Here is a 19,609-nt window from a genome sequence, read left to right on the forward strand (position 1 = left end):
GTCTCCTGTCACGTGAGCCAAAGATGAAAATAGAGTTTGAACACAGAGTCCTAGAACAACGATAGTGAGTGCTTGCTATTCTCAGAGACAAGGATACTTTGCAAGGCCAAGTTCAAAGACAATCTTCATGGCAAAAGGCTTGGGTGATGAGAGATGCTGGGCTAAGAGGGTGGGGAGGTAGAGTCAGGCCCACCTCCTTGCACCTGGGCCTCGGCTTACATGCTGCTAAGTGAACCAAATGTTCCAGACATGGCACAAGCGTGCCAAACAATTGTAGAAGTCCATATAATGAAGGACTTTATAGTTTGAGAAACCAATAAGAACCTGCATACCTAATTTTTTTGAAGATTACATGTTTTAGAGGTAGGCATATGTATGTAGTCCACCTGACAGTGGGCAGCCAATTACAATACTAGTTCCTACAGATAATATACTTAGATGTTCCCCTTAAGCCTATCCCGATCCCCAGTAGGCTTTTCATTATTTTCCACGTAGTATGACGTCACCTCTGACGTGTTATTAGTATAAAGTCTATGTTGCATGAAAAGATCGCTGAAAGAAATCGAGCGTACATCTACTGATGTTCGTTGTAACTCCCTGTGTTAGGTAATTGTTAATAAAACAGTACTTTGCCATCTTCCTGAGTTGGTTCAGTTCTTTGGACTCTGAATTAATCTGTGTGATCCCATTCATTACATGCACGTTCCTAAAGGGCCCGAAGCTCATGTGGTAGCGGTGCCGGTGGTTCAAAAAGATCCAAACTAGTTTGTCTCCAGAGTTTCGGACGCTCAGGTATAATCCGCCATTAGCGGGAACATCGCAGAGTTTCCTATGGAGAGCGCCCCAATAGAAATAAACTTGCTAGAAGAACTGAGACAGTGGGCAGGTCCCCCCTTTAACAAAATCCCTGCCCGGTATTCACAGGCGCTCTGCGGACAGAAGGCGAAGTGCTCGGATTTAAGGAGGAGTCGATACCGAAGGCCTCAAGTCAATTAATGAATGGTGAGTAGACTAATGGGAATGTCAAATAAGGGGATGGGATTGTAATAATTTTTGAGTAACGGGAAATAATCGTAGAGATAAGAGATTCCACCTAGAGAGTCCTGATTCAAGGGAATCAGAAGGAGAGATTTGAAACCCCAACGGGGGTAGAGTGAAATATAAAATGTGTAGTCAGTACTATGTAAGGTGATGTCTCAAACCCTGTACAGGGTAAAAAGCAAAGGTGAGGAAAGAGGTGATCACTGTGTTTATAAAGTGTAAATGTCCGACTAGTTTAAATGTTGTTTGTTAAGTAAAATATCAAAGAGTGATAGAGATTGTGAAGAACTGAAAAAGTAACAGTGAGTAAAAGTGTATTAAAACGATTGCCGCCAATCAAAAAGAATAGACAGGCTATTGAAACAAGAGAATTGAGCAGCAATTGATGGTGCTTGCTCATATTTGTTGTTTTAAAAACGTTGAAAAGTGCTCATTTAAGCCAAGGTAAAAGTTTTATTTAATGGTCTGGTGGGTATCGACAGTCAATTGAGTCTTGTCATTATGGGGGATACTGCTCTCATGCACCTATGCAAGACACTGCCAAAACACATGCCCAAGCTCAAACACTACAGTGCGGAATGGATAAAGGGCACAGCAGATAAAATGTTCATGTTGTGGCCAAAAGGGGGATTGTTGTCAAGAACGGTATTGCAACACATGACCACATACTTGCACAATGCGTACACAGGGAAGAAATTAGAGAAAAGATTAGCAATTTTAGAACTCTGGAAGATGTATCAAGAAGAAAGACAATACCCGCCATTTGAGGAGTGGATGCTTCACCAGCAGAAGGGGGAAGGCGTTGAGCCTTCAGTTCCCCTTACCTTGCTTGAGGCAAAGAGTGTTGCTACGGAAGAGATAAGGGTATCCTTTAAAGCAGAGGTCGCCAAACAGTCGATCGCGGGCGAATAGTAGCTCGCCTGAGCCTTTTCAGTCGCCCGCGCTGAAGATACCAAAAAATAAACATTTATTCTAAGTTATATTATTTAATGGTGATTTTTGCAGCCATGTTCCTTGTTCAGGATCAGAACCCTAGTCGGCCAAATTGCAGGCAGAGAGCTTGGCTACTGTGCCACTTGGAACTGCTTGTAAATCCACTGACAAATGTCAGTATCACGTTATGCTTCTGCAGGCCGCCTGTAGTACCACAGTTGGCCTTGTGCGCCCCCACGACAGTCTTTCTTAAGCAAGCTGCTCTTGTTTGCCAGAGATGTTGGAGGGGCTGGGCAGGATCAGGATCATTGTGACCACGCAATGAAAATATCACAGTAGCACTGCTGCTCGCCTGGAAATGTTCAAAATATTTTAAAAAATGGTGCAATTTCTTTCCAAATTCCACACCGTACATTTCCACTTTAAATCACTTCCATGACACAAGTACACCCACTTTTAGTACATTAAGCAATCCATAGACACGCTGTACAGTAGAAGCCTACTAGGGTAGTTCAGCAGGTTGACAGACCGATGCTGAGATGTTATATATTCTAAACTACAGGTTGTTAATCGTATGACATTTTGCAATGCCTTATAAAAAAAGTGCTATCCAATGTGTTTGGCCAGGGTATGGGTGGGCTGGTTGCTTGCTTATATTCAGGGCTGAGGTGAGGATATTTCTGCCCCTGTGAAAATCAAAAGTTGGCACCCATGAACCCACAGTTTAATTTCCTAAAAACTGCTGTCAGCATAACAGAAGCATTTGTGATTAACCAGTATGACAAGCATATAACATCTTTATAAATATAACTTGTGCTAAAACACAGAGGGACACACAAATAATTATGATGTGTTATTTATATAGCGCCTTAATCCAAAGCGCTTTACAGAGCACATATTTACATGCAATATCACCCAACTGAAATTGGTACGTGTATCGACCTCAGAAGGATGAAAGGCTGAGTTTGCCTTGCCGGGATTTTAACCTGCGACCTGAGGATCACACTTAGATAGCAGCAGCGAGCGCTCAACCCGCTGAGCTATCTTACTGGCAAATAACAGAGTATGTGTGGTGTCTAACAAAAAAAAACATTTCAAAGAAAACTTTTGAACGCAAGCAACATTTTTCAATTTGGAAATTACTTTTTTTTAATTTGGAAAATAATAGTGTGCCTAGCATGTAGAAAGCCTGCATAAAACGCAAAGGAAGGGGCACAAAGATTACAGGATATTTGTATGGTAGTCCATCAAATATCTGTCTTTTTGAGACAGCTACTAATAAATAATAATGCAACAAAGAGGTTTTTGAAGTTCTTAATATATTCGTGAAGGCATAGGTTATTCCATCTGTTTATAGAGGGGAAATAATCGAGCCAAAAAAATATTGGTAAAAATTCCGAGGTTTATAAATATCCCCACCCCGATATCGTCCGCTAGTAGCTCTCCACTGTTGGCATCCACTACAAGTAGCTCTAGCTAACGTAAAGGTTGGAGACCCCTGCTTTAAAGGAACTAAGAGCAGTGACAGGGTATAGTAATCCGATGTATGAACCCCCGCTTACAGTAGCGACGATAGTCCGGAAGAGAATAAAAGAAAGGAAGATATTTTTTCAGTCATGCAAGACAAGGAAGGAAGAAGTGAGCGGTCGAATTTATTGACAGAAATAGACAGGGAAATCAAGAGATGGAAAGGAAAAAAGGATAAGGCTGATGAGGCAACGCTCGTGCAAAACGAATGGATTGGAGGACAGATATTACTCAAGATAGATGGGAAAAGTATTGAGGAAGTTAGGCACAGGGAAGACAAGGACGAACAAGAAAGAAAGGATAAGGAATGAGAGAAAAGATTGAAAGAGGATGAGCAGAACAGGAAAAGCAGCGAGCGACAAAAACAGATATATCAGTAAGAACAAGAGAAAATTGAAGAAAGGGCAGAAGAACAGAGAAAGTATGACAATAGACAAAGAGTGATAGAAGAAAGGTACAGAAAAGAAAGAAATACAGATGAGGAAGAAGCACAAAGACTAAGGGACAAAAGATTACAGTGACAAAGAGAAGAAGTGGAAAGAAGGGAAGGAGTAAGGAGAGGAGAAGAACGAAGATAAGAGGAAGAAAGAATTCTAAGGGATGCGAGAAAGCTAAGGGAAGTAGATGAAGATATAGAACAAAAGAGGAGGCAGCGAGGTTTTGATCCCAATCTCATTCATAAAGAACAAATGAGGCTGAGCCCAGAAATATGATGGGACAGAGTGGAGGAGATTCTTCAGATGAAGGAAGTAATGCCATCAGTATCTAGAGTAGCTCTAGAAGAAGAAAGATTTGACGCAGAGAGCATTGGAGAAAGGATCGATACAGTCTATCAACAATTAAGATGAGATAGTGAGTATGGAACTCGAGGGAATGGTGATCGATCCCCAGTACCGCAATTACAAAGTGAGCAAGGACATTTGTTTAGTGATGAATGCAGGGCATTGCCTTTGAGCAGACTGAATTTAGATAATGGTGAAGGGGATGAGAGTCACACTAGTTGGGGACTTGATATGTCAGACAAGGAAAGAGGGTGCGGTCTTGGGGCAGAAGGAGTGAACGTGTGTGCCCCTGAAGGGAGTCTACAAATATATAAGGAAGTGAGATGGTCAAATTTGGAACAGCCTAATGATAGAATGCCAGATCCCATAACATATCCTGAGCGTCCCCGAGGACAATTGTGTAGTGAGAAGGGAGAGTCTCCACCATATGTAAGCAGGTTAAGATCATTACTGACAAGGAGACAGACAGGGACGATTATTCCTGCCATGGATAGTTTAATAGTGGAATCCAATTATGCAACAGGGTTTAGGCAGTTTACTTTTTTAGAAAAGGGTCGAGCAAGACCGCAATACATTGCATGGCTACAGATTGACAAGACTAACCTAAAATGTAAGCTCACTAGTTTGACTTTGGGTCTGGGAAATGGATATACAAATGAGAGAAAATGACAGGAGGAAATACGCTGGCCATAGGGGACATAAAAGGTCTACTGGCAGCTATTCTTGGGGAGAAAGCTGACGACATTTGGAGAAGAGCGGGTTATTCAAGCGTAACTGCACAAAACACATCGCACGATGGAGCACCATTTAATATAATTGTAGTGCAGACGTTTGGAGGGCTCTCAGAGTAGAGTATCCTGACACATCAGGTATGGGTGAACTTATGACACAAAAAATGATGGAAGATAAAGACTCTATTGCATTATATTCAGGAGAAATGGCAGCTTGAAACTCGCGAGCTGTGGGAAAAGACAGTGTCATTATTTCACCATATTTTATGTCAAGGGTTACCTGAGCCAGTACACAGGCAGATGAAAAAATAAGTAGGGATGGAAGTGAAGCCACACGCTGAGATACAGTTGACAATAGTACATCATTGTCGGTTATTACAAGAGAAAAGTAAGAAGAAAGATGTGAATAGGAAAATCGAGGAAGCTAAGTTAGTTCAGAAATAATTGTCAAAATTTGGCATAGAAGGTGCAGTACTGACAAGCGGAAAAGGATTATGAATGCAGGAAGCAATGGGTACATCGCAGGTAAATAATTTGCGCCCGATGGCCCAAGCAGGGTATGTACGGTTTTACGCCATGAAACAGAGGTATGGGTTGTAGAGGAAGAGGAGGGGGATTTCAGAATAACCAAGGTGGGTTTCAAAATATACAGAATGAGAACCATAGTGCTCAGGGAGGATGTAGTCAAGGAGGGACTAACAGAAGAGTTCCTCCAGTATGTTAGAATTGTGGAATGACAGGACATATTGTGCGCGTATGTGGGACCCAAGGGAGTGTACACAATGGCCAATTTTCCAGAGGGGGGACAGCTTACCTCCACCATATAGCACACAGACTAGAGAGGGCTTCACCCAAGATCACACATCTTATCTGACACAAGTGCTGCGACTACAGCAGGTACAACAGGGACAAATACAAATGAATCCACCACAAGGGCAGTCGCAACAAGCCCCTAGGCAGGCACAGCAGTATGTGAATACAGGACAAGTATTGACACATAGAATAGGCGGTGTCACTGTGGTAGGAGGAAATCCTTTCACATCGATGGAGATGTGCTTGTATCCACAATAGGACAGCTCACAGGGTTACTTCATGTGTTCAGTACTATCTGTGACACCAGACCCATAAGAAGAACCAAGGGTCGATGTGACGATAGGAGGCAAATACTTTTCTTTTCTTATAGGCACTGGAGTAACTCCTTTGTGTATATGAGAGGGAACATTTCCAATGTCAGGTATTTCCATGAATGTTCAAGGATTCTCTGGAGCTACAAGTCGATTTCCTTTTACTGATAAATTACCAGTCTTCTTAGGAGTATGTGACATGTCCGTTCCTCTGTTATATTCACGACAGACACTGATTAATATTTTAGGAAGTGATTTAATGATGAAACTTAACATAACAATTTCATTTACTGACCAAGGATTAGTGTGCCCCACTCCAGGAATACACTATTTAAACGTGGGAGAGTTTATGCTGACATTCACAAGGCAAGTGGCTCTGCAAGGTGTTCCAGTAGATCCAGAGATTTTTCGATATAGAATAAGCATTTTACTAACGTAACCTGCGCTACCTGGCTTGGTGGGAAAGATTGTGAGGATACCTGCCGAATTTCTGTTTAGAACATGAATAGCTATGGATGAGGAGGGTGGACAAACTATTCCTATAGAGTTGGAAGCAGCTATATTGCGAAAGGAAATGGCAATGCTCAAAGGAGTAGAGGATGAGGGTAGACCATGGAGAACAGTGACAGCTCTTGGGGAGGGGTACAGATTGACATAACTGATGACGATATGTTCATGGAGGACCGAAGTGTTGATGAAGTAGTGTTCTTCATGAGAATTACGTACTGGATAAGGATAGAAAAAAGGGAAGTCCGATAGAGAATGGTGATAATGTGGCAGCGACCAGCAGCATTTTTTCAGGAGGATCTTGAAAAGGTGCCAAGTGCCTTATGGACCGCAGGCTCTTATGACGTAGGTTTACTGAAGGGGATAGAGGAGGTGAAAATAAAGCTCAGGCCAGGAGCAATTTTACCCCAAGCAAAGTGTAGAGTAGCAGCTGAATGCCACTGCATGTACGTTGGAAACTGGAAATCGCGTCATGTGCAACTCCATTAATGGTACCTATAACACAAAGAGCCTTTGAGACAGGTATCTACTGAGAAAGCCCTATATGTTGTATCCCCGAAGAGATGACGCCTTCTGAGGGAGGACCCTGAAGAAGTGTGAAGATGTGAAAAGGAGAGACTGGTGATGTCACAAGAGATGAGCGTGGCACACTGAGAAGGATGACTGAAGAAGAAAAGGCATAGATCTTATGGAATCTGATGGCAAAGTAAAGAATTAAGAAGACGTTCATGTGTGGAATGAAGATTGCATGTGTAAAAAGCACTACAGAAAATACAAGTAATTTTATAACTGCACATACGTTGTAACGCAAGTAGGCTAAGTAATCGTAAAGGCTGGTTATACGTAGTGAATAGACTGCAAGTGGTGCCGCTAATATATATATGTATATAGAATCGGAATATTTGATGTCAAAACTTTAGTAAGCTCAACCCATTGAGAAAGGAGGATTGATAGCTTTGTGAGTGTCGCAGCAAAGAAATAAGCCGAAACATGAAGATGGACCAAAGGAAAACTGCTTTGCCTGGAGTCAAAGGTTAAGGCAGCCAAAACTGGTTATCAGTCCTCGAAGAACAGTGAATGTGAGAACGCTGAGGTATCCCTTGTTAAGTTGCAAAGAGAGAACACCGTGAGTGCCAAGTTCCTTTAATTGAGACAATTAAATGCTGTAAAATGGGTTAATTCATGGTCTCTGATCACATGAGTCCAGGAGGAAAATGGAAGTGGGCATGCAGACCTGAACCTTGATAAGAACATGCTCACACTCCCTTATACTCCCAGAGACGAGAAGTGACTACAAGGCCAAGTTCAAAGACAATCTGAATGGCAGACGGCCAGAGTGATGAGAGAGAGGGGGCTAATTGGGTGGGGAGGTACGGTCAAGTTCACCCACCAGCACCTGGGGTACCATCTTACGTGCTGCTAGAGAATCGAATGTTTCAGAAGGGTACAAGCATGTCAATCAATTGTAGGAGGCCACATAACAAAGGGCCTTATAGTTTGAGAGCCAATGGTGTATCGTGTGTCTAATAATTGTTGAAGATGACTTGCACTAAGGGAGGGCATAAGTTGCCCACCTAACTATAGAGATATAATCAAAATCCAATCCCTTACAGAAAGTATAATTAGATGTTCCCTGTGTGCCGATCACAATCCCATGTAGTTTTTCCTTAGTTTGCTACGTAGTATGGCATCACATATGACAAGGTTTTGCTATATAAGTATTGTTTTTTACACAATTCTTTGAGATTATGCTGTGCAACGTCCGTTGATGTCCGTTGTACTCCCTGTTTTAGATAATTGAGATTAAAAAAGGGACATTTTTCCAACTTCCTGAGTCGGTCTTATTACTTGGTGTGAGAGTTTCTCCATCCCATCCATCGTATGATGTGCTAACTCCATTAAAAGGACCATAAGGGTTCAAAATCAGTACCCCATGTCTCAAGAAGCTGATGAGGGTATATTTCATACTATTTCAGCACTGATGAATTAAGGAATTCTGGTGCCATCAGAGACATTGTGTAATACTACGGTGTATCCGATTAAGAAGGGTCATGGAGATTTATCCAGGATATGAGGCCTCTTAACCCAATTGTATATGCTGAGTTTCATATAGGTTCCAATCCGGTGACAATATTGTGTAGTATCCCATTGGAAGCTCGATGCTTCATGTTGATCGATTTGAAAAATGTGTTTTTCTTGATCCTGCTGTACAAGGACTCCCAAGACTTATTTACATTTTGCCAAAAGAGACTAAAACATATTAGGTTTTCTCAAGGGTACTGTGAGTCTCCATCGATCTTTAACAGAGTTCTACAGATGGATCTAGGCAATATCGTTCTCAAATGCGAGGTGATACAGGATGTAGATGACATATTAATTTGTAGCACCACAGAGGATGAGTGCAGGCAATATTCTGTCCAACTAATGACTATTCTAGCAAGGGTATAAGGTGGACAAAGATACGTTACAGTACTTTCAAGAAGAGATGTTACACATAGGTCAGTTGATTTTTCATGAAGGAAAGAAAATGACACATGAGAGAGATGATGCAATCATGAAACCATCAAATCCAAACACAGTGAGGCAAATGCAACAGTTTCTGGGTTTGTGAAATTATCTTAGAACCTGGGTGTTTGATTATAGCATGTACACAAGACCACTTCTGCAAGCATTAAAGAAAGCACAAGTTGGTAAAATAAAGCTAGAATGGACTGAAGAAATGGAGGAAGGATTTGAAGAATTGAAAAAAAACAATTTGTACAGCCCCACTTTTAGGGATTCCCATTTATGCTGAGGAATTGTATTTATTTTCACACACAAATGGGTCAGTAATGACAGCAGTGCTTACACAAAGAACCACATTAGGGTACAAACCTTTGGCATATTACAGTGGGATTTTAGACCCAGTTATGACAGGACACTGCCCTTACAAACAATCTTTGGCAGCTGCCACGTTCGTAATTGAGAAGTCCGTAATTATTGTCATGGGCTGCTCTATGACCATCTTCGTGGAGCATGCTCTATTTGCTGTTCTAGAGGAACCCAAGGGCCGGTTGACACCCCAAAGATCTTCAGTTTATGAGGTAATCATTTCCAAAATGATTTAAAATCGTAAGATCGAAAATAGTGGACCCAGCCACATTCATAGTTGAGCCAGTAGAAAAGGGTGATCATGTGCATGACTGTGCCAATTATGTTGAATTTTATGATGATATACCCTTTGTTAAAGAGAATGATTTAGCAGGAGGGGAGATTCTTTTTATTGATGGTTCTTCGAAAATGTATCAGACTAGTGGGGAAAGGCATTCAGGCGCAGCCGTAGTAAGACACAGATTAAATGGAAAGTTCTAAGTAGTAACAAGTGCAAGAGTATGTCTCATTTTCCTGCGCAAGTGGACGAATTAGTAGCAGGCGAAGTGCAGGAAGTAACGGTGTACAGTGACTCCGCCTATGTGATATCAACCGTACACGCAGGGTTGGCACTTTGGAAAAGGAGGGGCTGCCTCTGTGCAGACGGCACTCCGGTGCAACATGCGTCCTTATTAGAGAGACTCATTAATGCACTACAACTCCCAGTAGCCATAGCAGTCATTAAATGCGCAGCGCATACTAAACCAACAGATTTTTATCTCTTGCGGGAATGAAGCCGCAGACGCAGAAGCCAAAAGGGTTGCATATTCTCCAGAAATTTTGAGTTTTGATACCGAAGATATTAAAGGAAATTCAGTTAAAACTATGTTGGTTCAGGAAGGGTTTATAAATTGTCAATAACCCAATTAATAGAGATTCGGGGAAGCCCATGACAGGAAGAGCAAGAACTGTGGAAAGAAAGGGGGTGTTCTTTACCCCCCATGGAAGCCTCATGGTGACAGGATATCACTGGAAAGCCAGTAATGCCAGTAACTTTATTAAAGCGTACACTTCAACAGCTGCATTACCTCACAATGTAACTTGAGAAAGTCTTGCTGCTAGTACTGCAGAAGGCTGGTTCATTCCTAATTTATTGGAACATGTTGGACTATTTATGGTGAACTGCATTGTGTGACAAAGGTTTACTGCTGGGCATACACTGAGAACGATCAAAGGAGTAATACCTCGATCGAAGGGTCAGTTTCAGCATTTACATATTGACTATGTTGATATGCTGCAGACATGTAATGGATATAGATATCTATTAGTGGTGGTGCCAACATATTCCCGGGTGGGGTGTGTGTGAGGTACTAAGATCCGATAATTGCCCACATTTTGTTAATGAGTTGTTTGAACAGATTGGGCTTTTTTTAAGTATAAAACACAAGTTCTCTTCTGCTTATCACCCACAATCAAACGGGATATGTGAAAGAATCAACAGCCTCCTCAAGTAAAGTATTGTCAAGATTAAATTGACTTTGAAAAAGGGATGGCTGTATTGCCTACCCCTGGCCTTATATGCCCTTCGGAACTAGCTAGAATCAGACCACCACCTCACCCTGCACGAACTAGTGACAGGGCATCGAATGAGAACGCCCCTTACACCTCCGTCTAGGCGTAAAAGCGATGCCCAGAGTGTAGCAAAAACTTTAGATGATGAGATGCATGATTATTTGACATGCATGACCTCTAGTATTTCTTTAATTTCAGATCAAGTCATGCTTCAGGGGGGTCGGTCTAAGAACACAGAAGAAGATAAATCGGTCAAACCAGTCTATGTGAACTATTACCACCACCTAAGGTATATGTTGGGGACCTAGTGTTGATTAAAATGTTTACCAGAAGTGTCCCCATCTGCTGCTAAGATACAAGGAAGAAGAGCCTGGTTGCACCTGGGTGATGTGAAAATTTGTAAAGGCAAGACCTTCATGTATACTCTATTTAGACTGGAATTCAATAGACATTCCTTATAAATATTTGAGTAGGAAGTGCAAAGACTTGCAGAGAATTCCAGGGATTTTGAAATGAACTTTTAGAAATATATTGAAGTAGAGAATAATGCATCAGAGTCATGCCTAAATGTCAGTTCTTGTTCAGAAATTGGAAACGAGACCAGTATCCAGATTAATTTCATACAGAATATTTGTTTTAAGTGATCAAACATATGGTACCTACTGACATTGACATTCATCAGCTTGTGGTTGCTATCTTTGTGTTCATGCTTCAATCTTACCCTGTTCTTGTCAGAAGTGACATTAATATTCACACTTTCTTACAGAATCCTAAAAATGGTCCAGTGATAAGAAGACTCCTTATTGCTATAATTGAACACATTTTACAGTTGCAAATATAAAAGAATTTGATGATTGTATTAAAAATGATTAATGAAGAAATTGGCATGATTATAGAAGGTGAACAAGGTGAAGCAGTAGGATGGCACGAGAAATGGATGTCCAGATTTCTATGTATGATACACATTTGCATGATTCTTCTCGTTGTCTTTCTGTTCCTCATCTTTCACAGTCTCTATCATCTTAGTAGTTCAGCTGAAGGAGAAGTTCATATGGTTCTCCCTACTATGAAAACAAATAAAGACATGTTTTTTGATTACTATAGGTATTTTAGAAGACACAAAAGAGATGCAGAGGAAGATAGTGAAGGGATACATACGTATCTAGATAATACAGCTCACCTGGGGAATAACATGTGGTACTAACACATGAAATAAGTGGGGAAGAAAGCATCTAAGGAGGGTTGCTACATCTGCTCTCTCATCCGCTATGCCATGAATACAGTAAGCACTTTCATTGCTAGAAAAGTTCCAGAGCACGATGCTAAGTGCCTCAGCCATCTTGCAACATGTACTACTCAAGGACAATTCCAAGAGTGTTGGGCGACCTTGCAATGGAGATCAAAATGGTTGTTTCCATAGCAGGATGACTACATCAAAACGCTACAGATGGAAAAGGAGCCTGGATGAAAAAGCGAGATGCTTGTGTATCCTGCCGCAGGACAGGATGAGGTGATCACTGAAGAAATTATTAGGATGAATTGCCCTGATGTGACAGAAATAGCCGGATCATCTGGATGTTGGGAACAAACTCAATTATTGATCTATGGACGAGTGAATTCCAAGAAGGGATGGGAAGAAGGAATGATGTCCTGTGCAGCTCATCTGCTGAAAGCAGATTACATTCAAGAAGTACAGGAGGTGAATGATGGATGCTTGAAGTCATGGGCCAAGCACTCCAAACTGTTGACATGTGTAGAAATGGAATTAGGCCCAATATTTGTAATCCCATTGGTTTTTGCGACACTATGCTTCCGAAGACACGGAAAGAATCACCTGCAATATAACAAAGAATGCAAAACCACAATTGACGTTCCCAGGATGGGAGAAGGGACAGCTGTCTTTATCGATCGATTTGGGGTTGTGGATCTAGAACCTATACGAGGTTTCCCAAGGATTTGGGCGGAGTATGTCCCTTGCTGCTGATTCATGTTGCAGCGTTAGTGATTCCTCAGAGCGATCTGAACATTGGTGCATTTCCAAAGGTGGATGCCCATTTTAGAAAAAGAACGATCATTTGAACTTCTCTGATAGACAAGAAGAGAGAATTATTTCTCAGCCAAATTGATAACAGCGTATGACTCCATTCCGGAGGAATACTTGTTGTTCAGCAAGACTGCTACAATACTGACAACTATCTTCATGGCTGGAATCCAAACAGTGGCAAACTCCAAGTGGTTACAGATCACTAGGTGGGAGCTTCTGTAGAAAATCAATGCTACCATAAAAGGATTCAACGTCATTAAGGAAGAGCTGAGGGCCACATGATTGATGACCGTCCAGAACGAATATGTCCTTGATATGATCACAGCTATGGAAGGAGGAGTTTGTGACAAAATCGGGCTATAATTTTGCACATTGATACCTTTTCACAATGAACAAAATGGAACCTTGACGGAGGCCATAACATTGTTGACAGACCTGCATAACAAGATGGAAGACGAGACGGATGAAATTGAAGATGACAGTTGATTTGCTTCCTTGCTCTCATGGATTGCCCAGTGGTTGGAGAAAATATTCAAGATTTCTGGAGTAATATTGGTGCTGGTGATGTTTGGATTTTGTGTAGTCAGGATAGTGATTGCCAAATGCAAGAAAACGACAAAGAAGGTGATAGGGATGAAGATCATGATCAATGTCAAACCTGAACCATATGCCAAGGAGCTAAATGATGATGCTTTCATGAAGTACATAGAAGCCAGCATTGTAGCACCTGAGGGAATGAAATTCCTGCATCCAAAGAATAATAAGAAGTACGTGGGACAATAGGTCTATTGTACCCCGAATGGAAATGTAATTACCTGACCTGGAGTGTAGATGAACATGTCAAATTAGCAGCCACCCAGAGGGGGGTGATGAAGATATGGATGCCAAAGAAACATTTATTCAAGAGAAAATATCAGGATGTGGAAACATTTGAGGAGGTGGTTAAGGGTGTCAGGATTGGGCCCGGCTGACTCGTTCACCAACAGGCAGGAAAGAGAAACCAAGGTTAAGGCAACGTTTACGTACCTTGAGGGGTCTAATGTTACGAACAGCCAGAGATAGTCCCCATTCCCATCTTACCCGACCTCCTAGGTCATGTGGATGCAGGTTGCCATGGCAACTATGGCATCCATTACACACCCGCTACAGAGCATTACGCTGGGAGGGACGGAGTTGAATGATTCCATGGCAACCCTATTTAACACTTCCGGGTTGCCGTGGACACTGCTCCTGATTTTGTAAAATTGCGGCTTTGCTCACGTTTTCACTTTGTTCTTGTCCCGTACTCCTTATCCTTCACCTCTGCCTCCTAAACCTTGGTACCCTTCGCCTCTGCCTCCTGAACCCTTTTACCCAAAAAGAAACCCAGAACTGAAACCTGGAACGCTATCCGACTATGCTTCTGCTTGACAAATTAATCCCTGAAACTTGCTTACACGTGAATTGACCCAGTACGTTACTCGATTGCTCTTCTGCCTGCCTATTTGAACTCTGAATTTACCTACACGTGAACGGACCCGGTGTGTTACCCGAATACTCTTCTGCTTGCCAAATCAATCCCTGAACTTGTCTACACGTGAACAGACCCGGAACGTTACTTTACTACTCCTCCGCCTGCCGATTGAAATCCTGCATTCAGCCAGCACAAAGCCAAACCCAGGCAGCTACCTGACCGCTCTTCTCATTGGCTTATTTAGTGATTAAAGAACACTTTACGAAAATACCTTACACATTGCTAAAATACTCCCGGATTGCTTTCCTGCTACTCACTACCAACACCATGCTTAAAACACAGTCCAAACCTGTCTTACAACCATTCTCACGATTCATGAGAAAATCAGCTCTTCACCAGTGTAGTCCATTAAGCGCACAGACTTGAGACTTCCTTTGCTGGCACTTAGGGCGTTAGGTGTCCTCGTTCCGTTGGGGTAGGAACCGGGACTAGAGACTTTCTGCCTACCACCTAGGTGTCCTTGTGCCGTCATGTATAGGGTTAGAACAGGAATACACTGGGTGCCCAGTTGGTTTACACGCTTTCCTCTTGTCCATCTTGGTAAGTCCCTTTTCTTGGCCCTTACTGTTTCTTGATTCTCAGTCTTGTTCTCTAGTCTTATTGTTCATGTTCTGTTTTCTCAGAGTACCACCTTGAAACCCCTAACTAGCAGGACTTAGAAGCTAGCCGCAGGCCAGATAGGAAGAAACAGTGTTTTCACTGGTCAGTGTCCTATTAGTATTTCTGGTTCATTGTGTCTTGGACTTATCTCTCCAAGTAACCTTCTTTTTGTTCCCTTACAGTGCCTGGCCTTTTGTGTGGTGTTTCCATCTTTCAACTAATTGACTCCTCTGTATTTAGCTTGTTGTGTCCAGAGGGGTACATTGGTAGAAAGAACTCTACCGCTACACTTCGGGTTCAACTACCACAGATTCTGACAAAGGGCTTGACCAGAGGGGGGAATATAGAGGAGCAGCTGCATGTCTCTGCAGGAAACCCCACCCTCCTACCTCCCATATGTTGGAAGCCTGAGATTGTGCCGTGTACTGCAACGTATGTTCAAAAGAAGATACCCATTGAGGCAACCCTATGAAATGTATCTCCTAAGGGATGACAATTTGAGGGAGGAACTCCCGTTAGGAATATAATAAAGAACAAAGAAAGAAGCCTGTGACATCATAAGCGAGTACAAACGGCATCTCAGGATATTGGCTGAAGAGGATGTATGGATTTTACAGAAACTAATGACGGAGTAAAGAATCAAGTGAACTTTTAAATACGAAAAAGAAGAGTAAACGTGCATGAAGTGCTGCAGAGAATCAACCGTTCAATAATTATATAGACGCTGAAACGCAAGTAGAGTAAGGCATCACGGAAGCTGGCTATACGTAGTTAATAGAATGCAGGGGAAAACGCCATTGTATAAAAGCTGGACATCGGTATCACGAATTTAGTAAGCCAGCACCCATGAAGAGGGAAGAGAAAAACGATGCTGCAGCAAGAATAAGTTGAATCATGGAGCAGCATAGCAAGGCTGTCTGGTTGAAGTCAAGATTGAAGCATCCAAGGTCAGCTATCTATTATGGAAAGGAATCATCCCTTGTTACGGTGCAAAGAAAGAACACCATGTGTGCTAAGTTTAATTAATTTAAGACATTTAAAAGCTGCAAAATGGACAAAATCATTGTCTCCTGTCACGCGAGTCAAGGATGAAAATAGAGTTTGAACTCGGAGTCCTAGAACAATGATAGTGAGTGCCTGCACTCCTGTGTATTCTCAGAAACAAGGCTACTTTGCAAGGCCAAGTTCAAAAACAATCTTCATGGCAGAAGGGATGAGCGATGAAAGATGTTGGGCTAATTGGGTGGGCAGGTAGAGTCAGGGCCACCTTCTTGCACCTGAGTCTGGGTTTACGTGCTGCTAAGTGAATCAAATGTTCCAGACGTGGCAAAAGTGAGCCAACCAATTGTAGAGGTCAGTATAACGAAGGACCTTATAGGTTGAGAAACCAATAAGAAACCGTATACCTAAGGTTTTTGAAGATCACATGTTTTAGAGGTAGGCACATGTAGTCCACCTGACAGTGGGCAGCCAATTACAATCCCAGCTCCTATACTTAGATGATCCCCTTAAGCCTATCCCGATCACTAGTAGGTTTTTCATTATTTGCCATGTAATATGACGTCACCTCTGACATATTTTTTGTATAACTTCTATGGGCCTCATTATAACTCCAGCAGTAGCCGTGCCTGTAATAACAGCAGGCTGCCGCCGGAGTTGTGCTTTTTTTCCGGCGCCTGGCAATGGGGAATAAATGGGGTATTGTAGCCCCAGCCGTCCCTCAAGTCAGGCGCCAGAAAAAATGACTCCCTTTCCCATTCGAGTCCCATAGGACTCAGTGGGAATGGGGAGGACGGATGGACCGGCACTGTATGCAACAGTGCCGGTGCATCCATCAAAGTCTGGAGGCGGGTGCCGTTCCGCCCACCAGGTCAGAATGGTCTGGTAACAACGGTGCTGGTAAGCCTACCGGCACCATTGTTTCCAGATCGTAATTGTTATAATGAGGCCCAATGTTGTGTGAAAAGATCGCTGAGAGAAATCAACCATATGTCCAATGATGTTCGTTGTAACTCCCTGTTTTAGATAATTTTTAATAAAACAGTACTTTGCCATCCTCCTGAGTTGGTTTGGTTATTTGGACTCAGAGTTAATCTGTGTGATCCGATCAATTACCTGTATGTTCCTAAAGTGTCCTAAGCTCAAGGACAAAGGCTCAACCCAATCCTCTTCAAAGTCAGGTCCCCAAAAGAGAGAAGGGAAACCCCCAAACTCTAGTTCAGCCATGCACACTGAAAAGAAGAGCGCAGGCACCCCTAAGACTGGGACACCTGCGTTCTCACCACCCAAAAGTTGTTTTGTGTGTAAGGAGCTGGGCCATAGGAAAGGGGATTGTGCTTGCAAGGGCTTACCCAAGCAAGCCATAGTGAATGTTGGACTCATGGAGGAGGCCATCATTAGTATAGGCCTCTCAAAGTAGGATTTCCCACTAGGCCAGGGAGTGGCAGAATGTGGATTGGTTACACTGAGTGGGAACGGTACCGGATCTCCAGAAGAGATACCAGTTCCCAACAATACTCAACTCTATCTAGAGCACGTGTACATCAATGGACACAAAACTCCTGCGGTGTGAGACACCACGGTTAGCGTCACCTCTGTCACTTGGAAGTGGGTACAGCCAGGCCAGTATATTGATGGGCCTGAGTTCTGCACAAGTGGATTTGATGCTAAGAGTAAGTGCCCCTTGGTGATAGTAGATTTCAGCTGGTGAGGTGTAATGACCCAGCGCCGTGTAGCGGTGAAAGACTCCACCCCTGTCCCATGTCTGTTGGGTGATGATCTTCCTGATCCTGAAATAGTTGCAGTGGCTACATGATCGAGGGCCAAAGAGAATGCCAGATTGAATACTCTGAAATCCTTTGGGCCTGGAGTGCTTCCAGAGGGCTTATTGGAAGGACTGGCGTGGCTGGTAGCCCCTAGTCCAGTTCCACAGAATGCCGAGTCACCTACTCCTGCAGGAGTGGGGCTAGTAGCCACAGAGGACCCTACTTTGGTGTGTGGGGACCCTGTGACTTCAGAGTTTCATGGCACAGCGCAACAACCTGAGGTGGAGGACCAGGTGGGCGCAGATCTGAAGGGTCTGCCAAAGCTGGATCAGTTTGCATCACTTGGGGGTCCAGATCAGACTGACTTCTACATGGCCCAGAAAGAGTGTCCCACTCTGGCGAGTCTGCGGAAGCAGGCGGAGGAGCAGGCTAAGGGTGAGGCCCCTGGACTGTTCAAAGTGTACTTGGTGGATGGACTCCTGTACAGTGAGCCAAAGGATTCTGAGGACGAAGACACCAGAAGGTTGGTGGCTCTCCAATGCCACAGAAAGTTCCTTTTGGATTTGGCTCACCAAATTCCTTTAGCGGGTAACTTGCGAGTGACTTAGACATCAGACCGGTTGTTTGTGCATTTTTACTGCCTGCAGTTCAGCGTAAAAGTTAAGGAATTTTTGCGGTCATGCCTGTCTTGTCAAGCTTCTGGCAAGTCAGGTGGTGCCACAAAGGCCCCCTTAATTCTACTACCCATGGTTGGGCGTCCTTTCTAGAGAATAGGCATGGATATTGTGGGTCCTTTGGATCCTCAAACCAGCTCAGGGAACCGATGTATCTTTGGTGGTGGTGGACGACGCAACGAGGTACCCTAAGGCTGACCCTCTGAGGAGAATCAAAGCCCTGTGGTTGCAAATTCTCTGATTGGGATATTCTCTCATGTTGGAGTCCCCAAGAAAGTTGTTTCTGACAGGGGATAAAACTTCATATCAGCATATATGAAGGCTATGTGAGAAGAGTGTGGAGTCACCTACCGGTTCTCTGCCTCCTTTCATCCACAAACCAATGTGGTTGTTGAGCGGTTCAACAAAACCCTGAAAGGCATGATTGGTGGCTGGGAGGAGCACCTGAGGAGAAAATTGAATATTCTCCTGCCATGCCTTCTGTTCGCCTACAGGGAGGTGCCTCAGAACGGGGTAGGGTTCAGCCCCTTTGAGCTTCTTTTTGGACACCATGTACAAGATCCCCTCAGACTAGTGAAGGATGGATGGGAAAGCAAACCCTCATCCCCGTCACGAGATGTGGTGTACTATGTACTCGGCCTTCGGTCTAGAATGACAAAGTACATGGAACAGTCAACAAAGAAACTAAAGGCCAGTCAGGAGCTGTTGAAGCACTAGCACAACCAAAAGGCTAGTGAGATGAATAATCTCATTGATGTGAAAGGACTTTGACACATGTTCAGGGTCTTTCACGTAAACTTGCTTAAACCCCATTATAACAGGGATGACTTGGTCATGGTGTTAGCAACTGACGGAGAGACTGAGGAGGAGACCAAACCCCTCTCAGACTTCCTGCACACTGAAGCTACAGATGGGTCAGTTGAAGGTATCAACCTTGCAATGGGCC

This window comes from Ambystoma mexicanum, chromosome 13 (genome assembly GCF_040938575.1).
Source record: "Ambystoma mexicanum isolate Mex_15411 chromosome 13, UKY_AmexF1_1, whole genome shotgun sequence".
Taxonomy (NCBI): Eukaryota; Metazoa; Chordata; class Amphibia; order Caudata; family Ambystomatidae; genus Ambystoma; species Ambystoma mexicanum.